Source organism: Cricetulus griseus, chromosome 2, assembly GCF_003668045.3.
Source record: "Cricetulus griseus strain 17A/GY chromosome 2, alternate assembly CriGri-PICRH-1.0, whole genome shotgun sequence".
Classification (NCBI taxonomy): domain Eukaryota; kingdom Metazoa; phylum Chordata; class Mammalia; order Rodentia; family Cricetidae; genus Cricetulus; species Cricetulus griseus.
Window position 1 is genome coordinate 181,998,451 of NC_048595.1, and position 15,571 is coordinate 182,014,021.

Consider the following 15,571-nt stretch of genomic DNA (forward strand, 5'->3'; position numbering starts at 1 on the left):
GCGGGAGAGGAGGGGAGGGAGAGGGAACTGGGATTGACATGTGAAGCAAGCTTGTTTCTAAATTAAATTTTTAAAAAGGAAATAAAGAAGAAAAAAGAAAGAAAAGAATCATTGTAAAGAGAATAGCATCATGCAAAATTAAATAAATGCCAAATAATGATGCAAAAACAAAAAACCCAAAAAACAAACAGAAACAAAAAAAAAGTAGAAGAGAGCCTTTGCATCTATTCATCTGGTAGATTACTTTTCAGAATATATATATAATTTTTTGAATTAAAAAACAAATAACCTAATTTAAAAAATGAGTTGCAGATCCAGAGTTCTCAAAAGAACAACTATAAATGGCTGAGAAATATCTATAAAAGTGTTCAACAACCTTAGCAATTAGAAAAACGCAAATTAAAACTACTTTGAGATTTTATCTCATCCCAGTCAGAATGGCCAAAACCAAGAAAACAAGTGACAACAAATGCTGGCCAGAACGTAGAAAGTTGAAACCTCATTCATTTATAGTGGGATTGCAAACTGGTGCATCTTAAAATCAGTGTGGAGAATTCTCAAAAATCTGAAAGTAGATCTACCATCCAACATATCTATACCACTTTCCTCACCCTTACAGTATTCACAGACTTCCTCACCCCTTTGAATGAAATAGGCTGGAAGTAAACAAATGGCTTTCACATTCAGACTTTGGGGTTTCTTTTTGTTTCTTACAGGCAGTGTTCAGCCTAAGATCCTGAACTAGGAAGAAATCTTGTTTCCCATCATAGACTATCAGGGTAACCCAAATGCAATAGGGTTATGGAAGCTAGCAACCAAAGGAATGCTCTGCTCTGTCTTGTGTCCAAGTGATAGGCACTTGTAGAAAAAAATGCAAACAATACAAGATAGTAATGAACTAATTGGTTGTCCAGTGTCAAATGGCTGGCTCTGAAGAAATACATACAAATAGCATTATATGGAATCAACAGATTATATTTTGGAATATATATGTATATATGCATGTGATAACAATTAGTGAAAAAAGGCCATGAATTTGGAGGAGAGCAGGGTGGGGTATATGGAAGGGTTTGGAGGGAGGAAAGGGAAGGAGGAAATGTAAAATTTGAGTCTCAAGAATATTTAATTTTAAAAAGATAGTATGTAAATATGAAAATAGTACAAATGGCCTGTCTTTTCCATTCCATCTGTGCTGGCTAGTTTTATATCAATTTGACAAAAACTAGGGTCATTTGAGAAGGAATCTTAAATGAGAAAAATACCTAGGTAGAATCAGCCTGCAGGCAAGACTAGGAGGTATTTTCTTAATGATTGATGTAGGAAGGTTCAGCCCATTGTAGGTGGTGCCACCACTGGGCTGGTTTAAGAAAACAAGCTGAGTAAGCCATGAGCATCAGTTTCTACCTCCATGTTCCTGCCTTGAGTTTCTGGCCTGACTTCCACAGATGATGAAATACAAACTGTAAGAAGAAATAAACCACTCTTCCTTCCCCTTCCGCCGACTCATCACAGACCAGACCAGACCAGACCAGACCAGACCAGACCAGACCAGGAGGATCCCTATGGAGGCCTAACTCCTGCAGAGTGAGCAGACTACGAGGAGAGGCAAGACCATCCAGAGCTTCGGACATTGAATTCCTGGCCCACACACACTACAGAGTAACAAGAGGAGATAGAGAGATCCTTCCTGCACTCACTGGAAAAAGATATGGGAAGAAGACAGAATAAGAACTCGCTCAACAATAGAAAGACCAATATGACACCACCAGAATCTAGGGACTCCACTCCAGCAAGACCTGAAAAGCCCAACATAGTGCATGAAGATGAGATGGACCTCAAAAATTATCTCAGCAAGATGATAGAGACCTTCAAAGAGGAAACAAGAAAATCCCTTAAAGAAATAGAAGAAAAAGCAAGCAAAAAATTACAGGAAATAGAGGAAAAGACAAACCAAAAAATTCAAGAAATAAACAAATCTCTTAAAGAAGCTAAAGAAACCCAAGATAAAACAACCAAACAAGTGAAGGAAGCTCTTGAAACAGTTCAAAGCATGAAAGCTGAATTAGACACAATAAAGAAAACACAGAATGAGGCGATGCTGGAAATGGAAAGACTGGATAAACGATCAGGATCTAAAGACGTGAGTATAACTAATAGAATCCAAGAGACAGAAGAGAGAATCTCAGCTATTGAAGACTCGCTAGAGGATATACATTCATCAACCAAAGAAAACCTCAAGTCCAACAAATCCCTAACACAAAATATCCAGGAAATATGGGACACCGTGAAAAGACCAAACCTAAGAATAATAGGTGTAGAAGAAGGTGAAGAAACACTGCTCAAAGGTACAGAAAACATATTCAACAAAATCATAGAAGAAAACTTCCCCAACCTACAGAAAGATATGCCTATGAAAGTACAAGAAGCTTATAGGACACCAAACAGACTGGACCACAAAAAGAAGTCCCCCCGACACATAATAATCAAAACTCCAAATCTACAGAATAAAGAGAAAATATTAAGAGCTGCAAAGGAAAAAGGCCAAGTAACATATAAAGGCAAACCAATTAGAATCACACCTGACTTCTCAATGGAAACTCTGAAAGCCAGAAGGTCTTGGATAGATACCCTACAAGCACTAAGGGAGCATGGATGTCAACCCAGACTACCGTACCCAGCAAAACTTTCAATCATTATAGATGGAGAAAACAAGATATTCCATGACAAAAACAGATTTAAACAATACATATCCACAAATCCAGCACTACAGAAGGTTCTGGAAGGAAAACTCCAACCCAAGGAACATAACTACATGCACAAAACACAGGCAATAGATAATCTAATTTTGCCAAACACAAAAAGAAGCAGGAGGGCAAAATCCACACACAATGACACCACCAACAATAAATCCAAAACAAACAAGAACCAACGAACAATGGACATTAATATCCCTAAATGTCAATGGTCTTAACTTACCCATAAAAAGATATAGGCTAACAGAATGGATACGAAGACAGAATCCATCCTTCTGCTGTTTACAAGAAACACACCTCAACTTCAAAGACAGGCGATACCTCAGAGTAAAAGGATGGGAAAAGATTTTCCAATCAAATGGCCTCAAGAAACAAGCAGGTGTAGCAATCCTAATATCTAACAAAATGGACTTTAAACTAAAATCAATCAAAAGAGATGAAGAAGGGCATTTCATACTCATCACAGGAAAAGTCCATCAAGATGAAATCTCAATCCTGAACATCTATGCTCCAAATACGAAGGCACCCACATTTGTGAAAGAAACATTACTAAAGCTCAAACCACACATAAAACCACACACACTTATAGTAGGAGACTTCAACACCCCCCTTACACCATTGGACAGAACCACTAGACAGAAACTTAACAAAGAAACAAAGGATCTGACAGAAGTTATGACCCAACTGGGTTTAACAGATATCTATAGAACATTCCATCCAAACACAAAAGAATATACCTTCTTCTCAGCGCCACATGGAACCTTCTCAAAAATTGACCACATAGTTGGCAGCAAAGAAACCTCCACAGTTACAAAAGTATTGAAATAACCCCCTGTATCTTATCAGACCACCATGCATTAAAGCTGGAATTCAACAGCAATATGAATTGCAGAAAACCTACATTTGCGTGGAAAATGAATAACTCCCAATTGCACCATTCCTGGGTTGAGGAAGAAATAAAAAAAGAAATTAAAGACTTCCTAGAATTTAATGAGAATGTGGACACAACATACCCAAACTTATGGGACACCCTGAAAGCAGTGCTAAGAGGGAAGTTCATAGCACTAAGTGCTCACATGAAGAAACTGGAGGAAAGTCACATTAGAGAATTGACAGAACAACTGAAAGCTTTAGAGCAAAAAGAAGCAAACACACCAAGGAGGAGTAGATGCCAGGAAATAATCAACCTGAGAGCCGAAATCAACAAAGTAGAAACTAGGAAAACAGTACAAAGAATCAATGAAACAAAGAGTTGGTTCTTTGAGAAGATCAACAAGATAGACAAACCTCTAGCCAAACTAATCAAAAGGCAGAGAGAGAGCATGCTAATTAACAAAATCAGAAATGAAAAGGGGGATATAACAACGGACACTGAGGAAATCCAGAGAATCTTTAGGTCATACTTTGAAAACCTGTATTCCACAAAATTGGAAAATCTAAAGGAAATGGACAGCTTTCTGGATAAATATCACTTACCAAAATTAAATCAAGATCAGATAAACAGTTTAAATCGACCTATAACCCCTAATGAGATAGAAGCAGTCATCAAAAGCCTCCCAACCAAAAAAAGCCCAGGGCCAGATGGCTTCACTGCAGAATTCTACCAGAAATTCAAACAAGAGCTAATTCCAGTACTCCTCAAACTGTTCCGCACAATAGAAGCAGATGGGATATTGCCAAACTCTTTCTACGAGGCTACAATCACTTTGATACCCAAGCCACACAAAGATAAGACTAAGAAAGAGAACTACAGACCTATATCCCTCATGAACATTGATGCTAAAATACTCAATAAAATATTGGCTAATCGAATCCAAGAACATATCAGAAAAATCATCCACCACGATCAAGTAGGCTTCATCCCAGGAATGCAAGGATGGTTCAACATACGAAAAACCATTAATGTAATCCACCATATAAACAAACTGAAAAAGAAAAACCACATGATCATCTCACTAGATGCTGAAAAAGCCTTTGACAAAATCCAACATCCCTTCATGATAAAGATCTTGGAGAGAACAGGAATAACAGGAACATATCTAAACATGATAAACGCGATATACACCAAACCAATAGCCAACATCAAACTAAATGGAGAGAAACTCGAAGCTTTTCCTCTAAAATCAGGAACAAGACAAGGATGTCCACTCTCTCCATACCTCTTCAATATTGTACTTGAAGTTCTAGCTAGAGCAATAAGACAAGAACAGGAGATCAAAGGGATACAAATTGGAAAGGATGAAGTTAAACTTTCACTATTTGCAGATGACATGATAGTCTACATAAGTGACCCGAAAAACTCTACCAGGAAACTCATACAGCTGATAAACACCTTCAGCAAGGTAGCAGGATACAAAATTAACTCAAAAAAATCTGTAGCCCTACTGTATACAGATGATAAACTCAATGAGAAAGAAATCATGGAAACATCACCTTTCACAATATCCACAAGCAACATAAAATATCTTGGGGTAACACTAACCAAAAAAGTGAAAGACCTGTACAATAAGAACTTTGAGACTTTAAAGAAAGAAATTAAAGAAGATACCAGAAAGTGGAAAGATCTCCCATGCTCTTGGATAGGCAGAATTAACATAGTAAAAATGGCAATCCTACCAAAAGCAATCTACAGATTCAACGCAATCCCTATCAAAATCCCAACACAGTTTTTCACAGACATTGAAAGAACAATACTCAACTTTATATGGAAAAATAAAAAACCCAGGATAGCCAAAACAACTCTTTACAATAAAAGATCTTCTGGAGGCATCACCATCCCTGACTTCAAGCTCTACTATAGAGCCATAGTTCTGAAAACAGCTTGGTATTGGCACAAGAATAGACAGATAGACCAATGGAATCGCATTGAAGACCCAGATATTAACCCACTCACCTACGAACACCTTATTTTTGACAAAGGTGCTAAATCCATACAATGGAAAAAAGATAGCATCTTCAACAAATGGTGCTGGCACAATTGGATTCGGACATGCAGAAAATTGCAGATTGATCCATACCTGTCACCATGCATGAAACTTAAGTGCAAATGGATCAAAGATCTCTCCATAAATCCAGCCACACTGAATCTTCTAGAAGAGAAAGTGGGAATAACCCTTGAACAAATTGGCACAGGAGAACGATTCCTGAACATCACACCAGAAGCACAGACACTGAGGTCTGCAATCAATAAATGGGACCTCCTGAAACTGAGAAGCTTCTGTAAGGCAAAGGACACAGTCAGTAAGACAAAACGACCACCCACAGAATGGGAAAAGATCTTCACCAGCCCCACATCTGACAGAGGACTGATTTCCAAAATATACAAGGAGCTCAAGAAGCTAGCCACCAAAACACCATACAATGAAATTAAAAAGTGGGGTGCAGAACTAAACAGAGATTTTTCAACAGAGGAATCTGAAATGGCTGAAAGACACTTAAGAAAGTGCTCAAAATCCTTGGCCATCAGAGAAATGCAACTCAAAACAACTCTGAGATACCACCTCACACCTGTCAGAATGGCTAAAATCAAAAATACCAATGACAACCTATGCTGGAGAGGTTGCAGAGAAGAAGGAACACTCCTCCATTGCTGGTGGGAGTGTGAACTTGTAAGACCACTTTGGAAATCAGTATGGTGGTTGCTCAGAAAAATGGGAATCAATCTACCTCAAGATCCAGCCATTCCTCTCTTGGGTATATACCCAAATACTGCATGTCCATACAACAAGGACATATGTTCAACCATGTTCATAGCAGCATTGTTTGTAATAGCCAGAACCTGGAAGCAACCTAGATGCCCCTCAACTGAAGAATGGAAAGAGAAAATGTGGTACATTTATACAATGGAGTACTACTCAGCAGAAAAAATGCAATGGAATCTTGAAATTCGCAGGCAAATGGATGGAACTAGAAGAAACCATCCTGAGTGAGGTAACCCAATCACAAAAAGACAAACATGGTATGTACTCACTCATATATGATTTTTAGACATAGAGCAAAGGTTTACCAGCCTATAATCCTCTTCCCCAAAGAAACTAGAAATCATGAATGACTCTAAGGGATAAATGGACCCCAGGAATGGGAAGTGGCATAAACTCCCGAGCTAATTGAGAGCATGAGGGTAGGGGAGTGGGTGCTGCCACAATAAGAGCACAAGAAGAAGAGGAGAGGAGAAGAAATGGAGGAGCAGATATATTGAGTTGGGGGAAGAATAGAGGAGAGAGAGCAGGATGAGAGATACCATATCAGAGGGAGCCACTATAGGTCCGAGAAGAGATCTGGAACTAGAAAGATCTCCAGAGACCTACAAGGATGACACGATCTGACAGTCCGGGCAGTGGAGGAGAGGATGGCCTAGAAGCCCCTCCCCTAGAATGAGAGTGATGACTACTCTCTATGCTATCCTAGAGTCCTCATCCAGTGGCTGATGGAAGCAGAGACAGACATACACAGAAATACACTGAGCTGAATTCTGGAACCTAGTTGAAGAGAGGGAGGAATGAAGAACGAAGGGGTCTGTACCAGGTTGGAGAAACCCACATAAACAGTTGGCCTGAAAAAGGGAAAGCATATCGACCCCAGACGCTCTTTGGGAGGCCAGTACGGGACTAATCCAGCCCCCTGATCATGGATGCCATCGGGGAGGCCCCTGCACTCCTGGGAGCCTCTGGAGGTGGACTGGCTTTTTGCCCTGGTGTATGTGGGGGACTTCGAGAGCCCATCCCACTTGAAGGGATGCACTCTGTCTCTGAACACATGGGGAGGGACCCAGGCCCAGCACAGGAAGATTTGGTAGACTTGGTGGAGCCCCGGTTGGGGGCCCTACCCTGCCTGGGGAGTGGTGGGTGGATGGGGTGGGGGTAGGTTGGAGGTGGGGGAGAAGGAATGGGGGAAAGGGGAGGGAGAGGGAGAGGGAGAGGGGAAGTACATGTGAAACAAGCCTGTTCCCTAACTTGAATTAATAATAATAAAAAGAGAGAGAAAAAAAAAAGAAGAAATAAACCTTTTCCTCTCCAAGTTGCTTTGGTCAGTTTTTTTTTTTTATTACAATAGAAACCTTAACAAAAATACCGTCCATTCTTAAAGAGAAACTGAGGTGTATAGTTAATCTAAGAGTGGATATGTCTATGGCTGAAAGAAATGGAAATATAAACATTAGCTGTATACGTCTTATTTACTAAAGGAATGTCTTTTATTCCCCCCTCAGTAGCTAATGCAAATGTCACTTTACATGGAGTTATCAGCCAGTGTTTGGCTCCTACTACCAAGGTGATATAAACTTTTTCTAGTGCTCTTAATCAAACCCAGGGACTCACCCACATATCACAAGTGCTTCACAGCTCTGCTAACATTATTTTTAATTTCTTTAATATTGCATTCATTTGTGTGTGTGTGTGTGTGTGTGTGTGTGTGTGTGTGCAGGCCAGCATGCCAGTGCCATGATGAACACTTGGAGGTCAGAGGTCAATTTGAGGGGAGTAAGTTCTTTTTCCCTCAGTGGGGCCCAGGGATAGAACTCAGGTATTCAAGCTTTATACCAAGTATCCTTTACTGTCTGAACCATCCTATCAACCCAAAGATGGTTTTTAAAATAACAATTAGCACCCATGAAAAGTCCTCACAGGGTATGATCATGACCACCGTCTCTGGTTACATCCACAAGTGTGAATGGACAAAAGTCCAAAGACGTACATTTCTTCCATTAGAGCTTCCTATTATCCCAGTCAAAGACAATGTTTCATGACAGCCTTCAGTAGAGGGTCACAGGAAAGCAAACAGAAGAGCATGGTTTTAAAAGGAGATTGGAGTGTTCCTGCTTACTGTAGTTTGTATCAAAGACCCACAGTTGGAGAGTTGGTTTCCAGAGAGGCAGTAGAACTTCCATTAGAAATTAGGACATTAGGGCACTTCTACCCATCTGCCTTCTCTGCCATCCCCCTATACTTGGTCACCACTGATGTGTACAGCATTGTTCTACCTTGTGCTTCCACCATGAGGCACCATGCATGAACTTATGCCAATGTAACTGTAAGCTAATATAAACCCTTCCTCCTTATACAACACTTTCTCTGGTATTTGCCACAGTTAGGAAATCTGACTGACACACTACTAGAACCTGGGAGTGGTCTTCTGGGCCTTCTCTTCTCTTGTCTGATATCCCCAGACCTGTCCTCACCCCAACCCCACTCCATTGCAACATGAGTAGGGAGTCATATGTTCTATTAATCTTCTCTACCTCTCAATTGTTGTAGGCAAAGGCCATTCTCCTTAGTAACTCTGCAGCTACTAAGTGACTGCTGAAATTAAACAGTCTGCCGCATCTATACCAGTCTTTTGGCTCAGGCTTGGCATCACTATTTTTTCACAGCCTGTTAAGGACTATCCAGGTCCTATTTCTTCCCCTTCTGACAACCTGCCTATGGACCTCTTCCCCCAGAGTTAAAAACAACCCATGCCAGAGCTCACTCACCTAAGAGTTGCAGCCTTGTCTGCTATAGGTGCCTTTTCACTCCTTGCCAGTTGAAAGCTACCCTTTACCTTCCTTCTCCCTACTGACCTCATCGGAGTCTTCTCAAGAGACATGAGCTATAATGCAGGAACTTGTGGAAGCCAGGTGGCCATTGAAATAACACCTGCAGCGCTCTCACACATGAATAGTCACCTGTACTGAAAGACTACATAAACCCTGTAGGATTTCTCAGAACTGAGGCAGTGATCTGAAGTGCTTGGGTTGTATGGAGGTGGGGTGTGGTGAGGGTACATGTGAGTGGTAGAACAGCAGCAAGTTTGGGCTTCTTTCCTGTACTGTTGTGATTTCCGTGTTGGCACGATTTGGGTGCACAGGTACAGGTCTAGGCACAGATAGGCTTTACCTTCACCAGAAAACAGTCTAGGACATGCTCATATTCTAAGCCTTAGTGAGACAGCAATACTCAAGTGTCTGCTTCTGTTCCCTTCAACCCCCAGTCCGGTGTTTGTGTGTGTCTGTGTGTGCAGATGCATGTATGTACAGCCCTAAAGCCTGGCAGAAAGACCATTCTGGCAAGACTGCAGCAGTGAAAAGTAAGCTGACAGTGACCGAAAGGCTCCCCAATGCACTTTCAACTATGAGCTGCTTCATGTCTTCATCCTAATCAAGGATTTCCGAAGGGGAAAGAAGGGAATACAGAGTCCGACAGATGTAGCTTGCTCTGCGGTTTTCTGTCCAAGAAGATGGATGGTTCTGGCCTCTCGATAATCCTGGAGGACCACTGTGGAGGATGGGAAGTGCGTGGGGAACCTTAGGGCGTGAGAAGAATCAGGCTTTTGCTAAGGGTCCCTAGCGGTGTGGAGGGAAAGGGAGAGTAGAGTGTCTTGCTTTGTACTTTCCCGGAGGTTGGCTAGACCAGAGTTTTTGTTTCGGAGCTTAGAGCCGTTTCCAGTAGGGTTGGACCTTGTGGGATTCACCCTCTATGGGTACTCAGAGTCCTCGGATGTCTGGGGCGTCTTTGGGGCCAAGTCCCGCGCCTCCTACTGGTGCCAGGAACGAGGGATGTTCTCCACAGCGTCCCCACTCGCGACGGCTCTGGGAGCTCCTGCCGTCTGTCTTCCCTGGCCGCAGCCTCGTTCCCTGGACGATCCCACTGCCTCTGGCCACGCTGAAGCCGGCAGCAGCCACCACCACCACCACCACCGCACTTCACAACTGCCAACTTACAGGTCGCCAGAGCGTCTCCCGGCCAACGCTCGGCTGTAAGCGATAGGACAGTGACTGAGGGGCGGGACCACGTGGTGGGCACCTCCCACGGCCTCCAAAAGTCCTGGTGCCCCAACGATTGGGTATGGACTACGCCAGTCAAAAGCTAGTGGACGCCCCGCCTTACGGGGGACTGTCCCGAGGCAGGCCACGCCCCCACGACCCCGCCCCCTTAGGAGCCTAGTCAGTGCAGCGCGGCGTTCCGCCTCATTCGCTGAGCCGGTCTGTGAATTGTCAGCGCGCTCTGGGCGACTGCTGAGTCGGGCGGCCGCTGGGCTTGCCACGATCCCCGCCAGGTGCCCACTAGATTCAATGAGCCCAGGTCTCGCGGGGCGCAAGCAGCAGGCGGTTCGGAGCAACTTGGGACAGAGGATCTGCAGCAGGGGCGTGGATTTGGCGTCTGGACTGGGCCAGGAGGGTGAGTGGCCGCGCCGCGCAAGCGGCTCCTAGGCGCCGCTTTGCCAGCGAGCAGGGGACCGCGTCGGTGCTAGTGGGTGGGAGCATGTCGGCTGTGGGAGGGCAGGGCAAGGCAGGGGACACTTTCTCGCTGCCAGCGTCCCGGCTTCCGAACTTCTGGTTTTCAAAAGCATCCCAACTCGGCCCGGGACGCGGCTGTGCGTGGACACCGACTTGGCTTTGGCGGTTGCTACCCTTAGGTCCGGGGCGCGACCCTGCCCCTCTGCGGCGGTGACACGGCTCTCAGGGACGCCTCGGTGCGCGCACACCAGTTCCTAGATGGCTGTGACTGGTTTCTAAACATTAACCGGCGCCCGAACCGGCGTGCGCAGCAAGCGCTGGTCGCGTTCTGAGTGAGAATTGGAGGGATCCTCCGGGGACCTTAGCAGGCCCCTTCCGTACTCTGCAGATTCGAGGAAATTGACAGCAATACTGAACGTTAAAGTTTGGGAAGTAATTGCTTCCTGTCAGTCCTTGGATCTGCGCCCCTCTTCCTAGGGTGCTCAGACCTCCACATCCACAACAAGGTGTGTCTGCGGAACTTGATTCGGACCAGCAGGGAGCCTAGAGGCTGAAGACAGGCTAAGAGTCTGCCACCCTGGTTTGGTGATGTTTGTTAAAGCACCTGTGTTTTTAACTGATGAAGTTGTGGCAAGAACTGACAACAGAGGATTCAAGGTTAAACCTGACACTTGGTTTTTGACTTAGCCTGGGTTACATTTTTTTTTTCTTCCTTACCTCTCTTTGTGGTAAAAAGCTGCTTTGATTTCCTGAGTGCAGTTGCATAGAGCTTATATTCTGTGTGGACTGAATAAAATTCAGTGCAGTATTGTCTTGTCATTCTTATTTGGTATGTATGAGAGCTCATTGAGAGTACTAGAGATAGTTGGATCAGAAGTTGGGAGCAGTTTGATATTTTAAAATATGTAAAACATTGATTTATGTAATAGATGTGAGTGTACATACATATACACATATCTGAGCATGTGTGTATATGTTCAGGATTGATAGGGGAATGAGGTAGAAATATATGAAGGATTAACTCAGTGTGTGTGTGTGTGTGTGTGTGTGTGTGTGTGTGTGTGTGTGTGTAGGCATGTCTGCACCTGTCTGGTCTGTCTGGGTCAGTATATGGCCGTGAACTTTACGAGCACTCAGTTCAATACCACTCAGTGTAGATTTCACGTTCCTGTTTACAGCCCAGTCGCTGCCACCCAGCCCATCTGTTAAAACATAGCATGTACACTTCAGCCAGAGCACCGGGTGGATCGTGGCTAAGGGGGCAACCCTTAGCAAAACAGCATGCTACAAACAAAGCCTTCCTCTTCTATTTTCATCCACTGTTTGGCCTGAAGTTGCAGTTTTATTGAGGGAGATGAAGGGAATTCTGTCTCCAGAAAGGGGAGACTGTATTTTCTGATATAGCTGTAACCATAATTTGAGGAGGGGGAATTACAGGAGAAAAAAATAATCCCCTGAGAAGAAATATGGTTGTCATGTCGCCAGCAATGCTGCTTTACAGCCTTGCAGTAACACGTATATCACAAACTGTTTTCTTTTGCTTCAGAGACTGCACTAAAAATAAATTGTTTTGAACACACACATACATATGCAAACATGCTCTCACACACTTTAATAGAAGTAAATAGAACTTTACTGCCAAGGCTGAAGTCAAGATTGCCTTAGTAATTCCAATGAAGCATGCCTTTAGGAATTTATACCCTGGAAATAAGTTTATATTTGTCCTAATCACTAGTAACAATGGTTCACAATTTGTAGTTTAAAAATAATAAAAAGGCTTTATCATAAAATTTCTGGTGACTAAAAAGGTATGGGAGGAGTATTATTATAACAGCTTATTAAGTTCCTGAAGGCAAGTGACTGATACTTTAAAAAGCTATAAATTCCTTTAATAGTATAGTTACTTTTAATGACAATAAAGACAATACTTTCAAGAAGCATAGTTGATATTTTTCACAATAATTCTATGTTCTTAATTACATTTTAATAGTGGTATTCATTATAAACTCAAGTGGTTTTAAAGACTCATCACAAGAAGTATTTCCATTTTTATGGTACATAAACATTTGGAAGAAAATATTCAAATCCCTAATATATATGTCTAAGCGTGTAAAAGGCTATACATATCCTCCTGGCTTCACATGAATCATGCAAATGAACTCAGTGGCTCCTTGGAAATCCAGTTCTTGTCCAGGAATTCAGTTCTGGGGCCAAGGGTAGTTTAGGAATCTTCATTTCTAAGCACTCAAAACAAGTTCTAATACAAGACTCCTCTTGATCATGTTCCAAGAAATACTGTAATGGTGTCTATGGTATAAAATAACATGGTCTGTGAGTTGACTTAACAATTGATTATCCAGAAATTTGGTATTTACTGACCTTATGAAATTGATAATTATTAACTCTCTCCTCAACTATGGGCCTCTTTTGTCTTGGGCCTGTAGTCTTCAGTCATTCCTATTTTGGATTCACCCCAGTTTTAAGGAAGTCTTCCTGGAGAAGCAAAATAATGTAATAGTTTTCCTCTGCATTGGTTCCTCCATTCCCTGCTTCTGTACCAGTGATTTCTGGATGTTCTGGGGTGATTTGGCCAGTTCTAGTAGACATTGTTGATCATTTCTTCCTGAAGGATGAAAATGAAGCCTTTTTGTCTCTTGGTGATAGGACAGAAGCATGCATAAGTCAAGGACAGTACAGACTTAACCACACTCAAGTGTTTCCTTAGGAAACTGTAGCTACTTGATTGACCCACCCACTATGCTACTCACATTCTAAAAGTTACCTTAGATGTATTTCAAGCTGTCCCATGAGTTGGATAAAATGTCTCATCACCACAGAGCTGGGTTAAAAATTGATTGCTACCTGTATTCTTACTGAAATCAGTGTTAATTTTTATTTATAAATATCAATGATTAGTTTTTTTATTTACCTTCTGCTCCTGCTATGTGTGTTCTGTGCTTTGTTCTTCTATTTCATGAAATTCTCTACATTAGACTCTTAGGTTAGATTTGAAAGAGAATAGCTCACTATCAGAAGTTGCCCTCCCTCCAATTCAAGTTTAAAAAAAAAAGACTTCATGGGGATCAGAAATGTTGAGCATATTTACTTCCTTGATGACAAAAGGATATAGATAGGTTGAGACACTGAACTTATATCGTTCCAGATCATTGGATCATCATGGAGACATTTACAGAGCAATTTCTCTTAAGGGGAAGGCTTGGCATTTGATAGGTCACTTAACAATCTTTGGAGGACAATGATTTTTTTCCCACTTAGTTTCAGATGAACAAACAGCAGCCACAAAAGGATAATACTTGGATTCTGGCTCTCATGTTTAAAGGTAATAGCAATAAGTGAGATATTGGCCTTATACTGTGAGCTGCCTTTGTTTAGTTTGTGATGCTTTTTTTTAACCATTGTCTTTCCATTTTTTTTCTGTTATTGGATTTGACTTTATAAGTTTTCTTATAAAGTTGGCCAGCATGTATGATAATTGTTTAGATGACCCTGAGCTTAACCAGCCAACCTTGACATGGAAGGCTAATAGTTTACTAAAGGTCACAGAACACTATTGGGGACAAAGCCTATATGAGGAATTCTTTGGACCAGCATTTTAGCCTTGCACTATTTTTGTCTATTATCATGTTATACTAATACTTCTGTTTTTTACACTAACAAAATTGTTACATTCCATTTTCCAAGCTTCTGCATAACTTGAGGGATTTAGAATGGCTGTAAAACCTGAGGTATATCACAGCCCCAGACATACAACAGCATTGACTTATGCCCACTTTAGACAAACAGGCACACAGAAGGAAGGAAGGAAGAAGAAAAAGGAAAGAGAAAGCAATCGACTACTTAGAATGCTGCCTTTCTTGAAACTGGGCCATAGGTCATTACAAGCTTCTATGCAACAATTCTTTTTTTTTTTTTTAAACCATGGCATACTTTTGGCATCTCACTTTCATTTGACAAATTCTTTTCAAGTGTTTGACCCTTTTTCCTTTACCCTTATTCCCATAGTGAAATCATTAAAAAAAAAAGGGTTCACTTTTCAAGTCAATCTGTTCTCTTAACATCTCCTAATATATAAATTTTAACCATTTTAACTCTTCTTCCAAATTACCCCTTTGAATCCCTCCATTTGCTAGTCTAGCAGTATTCCTATCTCACAGGAAGTAGTTATTGAGCTAGAGAAGTTTTAATGTAGCTTTAGCTTTGTGGATTTGACAATAAGGAAAAAGAAAACTTGTGAAGAATGATATTGAAGTAATATTGACATGTGTTTCATACTCAGTATCTCCAGCTTACAGTCAGTGTTATATTTAAGGTCCAGATGAATGAAGTGACAGATGCACTCATCTGTGTCCTCACAGACACTGCTAATACAAGCTGAAGACATGACTGCAGACAGCAGAGCCTGGGTTACACAAGAAAAACAAATGCTTAGCTCTGAAAAAAGAACTAGGTTGAGAGTGAAGGGTCAGGGTGGGGGTGGGGTGGGGAGTGTGTGGGAAAGAAATACCTCCAGTGAAATGCCAGACAGAGTGGTAAGAAATTTATAGAAGTGTGGATGGTCTGGGGTTTCTTGCGAGCATTGATTCTG

The 15,571-nt window shown here is 41.9% G+C and overlaps 1 protein-coding gene across 4 annotated transcripts in view; it reads left to right on the forward strand.

Moving 5' to 3' along the window:
* The first annotated feature begins 10,678 nt into the window (after positions 1–10,678).
* Positions 10,679–15,571, forward strand: part of Marchf3 (membrane associated ring-CH-type finger 3) — a 142,933-nt gene continuing 138,040 nt past the window's right edge. For all 4 annotated transcript variants that reach the window (XM_035440144.1, XM_035440143.1, XM_027400931.2 and 1 more), the window contains exon 1: positions 10,679–10,906. The gene's annotated coding sequence lies outside the window, so the exon portion shown is untranslated. The remainder of the gene's footprint in view (positions 10,907–15,571) is intronic.